Source organism: Pteropus alecto, unplaced genomic scaffold (genome assembly GCF_000325575.1).
Source record: "Pteropus alecto unplaced genomic scaffold, ASM32557v1 scaffold95, whole genome shotgun sequence".
Lineage (NCBI taxonomy): Eukaryota > Metazoa > Chordata > Mammalia > Chiroptera > Pteropodidae > Pteropus > Pteropus alecto.
In genome coordinates, this window is record NW_006441071.1 from 20,048,494 (window position 1) to 20,052,328 (window position 3,835).

General features: G+C 40.0%; 1 pseudogene; it reads left to right on the forward strand.

Moving 5' to 3' along the window:
• The first annotated feature begins 578 nt into the window (after positions 1-578).
• Positions 579-697, forward strand: LOC112485056 (annotated as a pseudogene).
• Positions 698-3,835: the final 3,138 nt, after the last annotated feature.

Genomic DNA, 3,835 nt, shown 5'->3' on the forward strand with positions numbered 1-3,835 from the left:
TTTAAAAGCAGTAAGAGAAAAACAAGTAATTACATATAAGGGAACACCCATATGACTGGCAGCTGATTTCTCAAGAGAGACTTTGCAGGACAGAAGGGCTCGGCAAAAAATTTTCAAAAGACTGAAGGCCCAGGATATACAACCAAGAATAATTTATCCAGCAAAACTATCATTTAGAGTTGAAAGACCGATAAAGAGCTTCTCAGACAAAAATAAACTAAAAGAATTTATCACCACCAAGCCAGAATTACAGGAAATGTTGGAGAGATTGCTTTAAGAAGAAAAAACATGTATCAAAAACAGGAATAAAGAATGGTTACAACTACATTCCTATAATAAGTACCTTAAAGGGAAAAGAATTAAGTGCTCCAACCAAAGGATGGAGTGGCTAAAAGGATAAGAAAACAAGACCCCTACATATGAAAAGAAAGGGAATGGAAAAAGATATAGAAAAATTAACTGATCATCACTTCTCCCAAGCAGTCTCCCTTGATCCCTTATAACTACTCCCAATAGAGTTTACCACTTGCAGATGTTGTTGCGATACATTATCACACTGTACAAAAAATCAGGTCGTAGCCTACGGCCACGCAACCCTGAACAAGCCCGATCCTACCTGATCTCGGAAGCTAAGCAGGGTCGGGCCTAGTTAGTACTTGGATGGGAGACCACCTAGGAAGATCAGGTACTGTAGGCATAAAAAATGAAATAAAAAATAAGGGATTGCAAACTGACAAGGTCCTGGCAATCTGTGAGGTCAACCAAGGGTTGCCTCGCCTAAATAAATAATAAATAAATAAATAAATAAATGGTTTAGCTTTAGAATGCCAAATTATGGTTCTTTTAAACAAATAACACAATTGAGAAAACTCTAGAGAGATTTAAGAGGAAACAAAGAGCAGTAACAATTAAAAATTACATCAATAATTAAAAAGGAACCATCACTACAGATGCTACAGATGCTACAGAAATTTAAAAAGATAATGAGGACATTATTATAAACAAGTTTTACAACATTTTTTGAAGATTTAAGATATTTCTCTAAACCTATAATTTACCAAATCTGACTCTAGAACACTAGAAAACCTTGAGTTCAAGCCGTCTAAAAATTTAATCAGTATCAAATACCTTCTTATCACAATAGATGAAAAATATGTATTATAGAAAGTACGATGATATTTTATAGTAGAAGGATGTTCATTGTAAAATTTTCTACTTTGCCATATATTTGAAGTTTATCATAATTGAAATGTTGGCATAAAATCTTCACATACACATACATGTAAGCATAAACACACACACACACACACATCTTTTTTGAAAAATCAATTAAAATTAAAGAAGAAACATTTCCAATCTTATTCAAAGTTTTCCAAAGGATAGAAACCTAGAGCCCCTATCCCAAGTTATTTTAGTACATCTGCATATACTTGGTAAAAGAATCTGTCAAAATAATATTTAAAATAAAAATTGTTGGTCAAATTCACTATTCATGAACTGAGATGTACAATCATTAAGTAATATATTAGTCAACTAAATCTGAATTGTGTGTGTCTATAAATAGAAAGACAGATAAATAGAAAGATAAATTTGTTTATCAGCTTGATTGTATATTAAAAAAATACCAGTACATTTCACTGTCTTAAATAGACTAAAGATTAAAAACCATATAATCGGAATGGCTCTATAGTGTAGTTGTTAGCACGTCTGCTTTACACACAGAAGGTCCTGGGTTCACGCAGGTGGAGCCACGGACCATACCCAGGGTGCGCCAGGTCCTGGGTGCATGCTGGGAGCCTGTGGGAGGGGACACTTCGCCTTCAGAGATCCAGTTCTTAAGGGAAACTGGCAACATCCATAGGTCAGGGGTGGAAATGGGAGAGGGAATTAAAGAGGGGGGAAAAAAACCATATAATCATCTTAATAGCTGAAAAAAAGCACTTGATGAAATTCAACATCAATTCATAATTAAAAGAAGATGTTCACACAGGTGATAGAATTAAAAAAAAAAAAAAAGCAAGGACATGAGGTTCCCCCTCAAACCTTTTCTGTGTATTTTTAGCAATCAAAATCTAAAATTAAAGTTAAGAAATACGGACAGTAGATAATAAAATTCTAATGCTTACTTACAAGACATTGTGAGGTTTTATGTCTTGTTCTCTCCTTTGTAACATATTCCTTTATTTCTTCATTTTGCTCGACTCTGATCAGCACGGGAGTTTTGATCTGCTCTGTTTCCGACCTGGGCCAGTTCACCCCTCCTTAGGCAATCAGGTGGTCGCCCGCTCAAGGAGGTTACCATATTGATGCCGAACTTAGTGCGGACACCCGATTGGCATAGCGCACTACAGCCCAGAACTCCTGGGCTCAAGTGATCCTCCTGCCTCAGCCTCTCGAGTAGCTGGGACTACAGGCACACACCACCATGCCCAGCAATTTTGTTTTCTATGCATGAGATGAGACAACCACCTCTCCCAGTCTTGAAAGAGTGGCCTTCTATAGGAAGTGAAACTTGTTGTTCAAACCTGCCCTAGCTCTTTGTTGTCCTTCAACCCTTTGTGATTGTCCAATCAGCCTATTATATTTTCAATAGCTCCCAGTGGTTGAGGGTATACCAGGAACAGTCAGTGTCTCAAAGGGGAACAATTTCGGTCAGCACCTAGACACGGGCTGATTCAAGGCCAGACTCTCAGACAACAGCTTTTAAAGTATGCAAACATCATACAGTCTTATGCAACCTCCAGCGTAAGCCCTGCTGAGTAAGGCAATTTGGAGGTGTCCCTTGTGAGGCAGTTGGAAAAAAATTAGGGTTCCAGCTGAGTAGATAAGCTCTTTTCTGGGAGAAACCAGTGAGCTGCAGTGTGGCAGAGGGAGGACACAAAGATGGCATCCAACAGCCTATATTCCCTAAGAGAAGGCCCCGAGGTGGGTGTGTGCTGAACCTGAATCTTGTCCCTCAGGCTGAAGCTCCAGGACAAGCAAATAGGCCTCTTTCACAGAAAGACTGGGGCTGTGTTTCAGCCAGTCATCTGAAAGATGCCCATGGGTGGCAGCCTGTCAAGAACTGTCTCTTTGATTGTTATAGGCCCGATGGACCCAGGAACGCAAGCTCCGCAGGCCTTTAGAGCTAGGTGATCGATGGGTGTCTCCTGGTTGACAGCTGCAAAAATCCAGGCACAAGAAAGAGGTAAAAGCTCCCTTTCAGGAGATACTAGTGCTTTGGAGCACATCAGAGAGAGAGAGTGCAAAGACGGCACTGGCTGGCTGTAGCAAGGCATTGATGGAGTATCAAGATGGCACTCGCAGAGAAAATTTTTTTTAAAAGCCTAGGATTTAAAAAAAAAAAAAGTAAGGCATAGGAAGATTGTGAAAAAGCCACCCACAAGTCTCCATCCCCAGAGAGTTCCAGCAGGTTCCTAGATGTGTGTATGTTATATTACATGCCTGTCCCTTAGGCCAAAACTTCACAATAAGAAAATGAGCCTCTTTCACTAAAAGTCTGGGTGCTGTCAGTGACCTCTGCACTGGGCCTTGCGGCTGGCAAGTCCCAGCGTGTGAGATATTTAAGAGCAGTTTCCCAGATCCCTGAAGTCTTGTGGGTCTCAGGATGAGAACTGTTGGTTTTCAAAGCAAGATGTTTTGGGGGCTCTTCACTCACGTGTAAGTTTTAAAAGCTGAGGTGCCCAATGTGGAGTTTAATACCCTTTGCTCCTCAGGGAAAAGCTCTGAGTCTTGAGTTCTCTCTTGATAGTAGGTTGTATGCAATGTCAGGTGTGGAGTTTATGGCGTCCTGTGTTCCAGCCTCTCCTACCCTTTTTGATGTTTTCTTCTAACT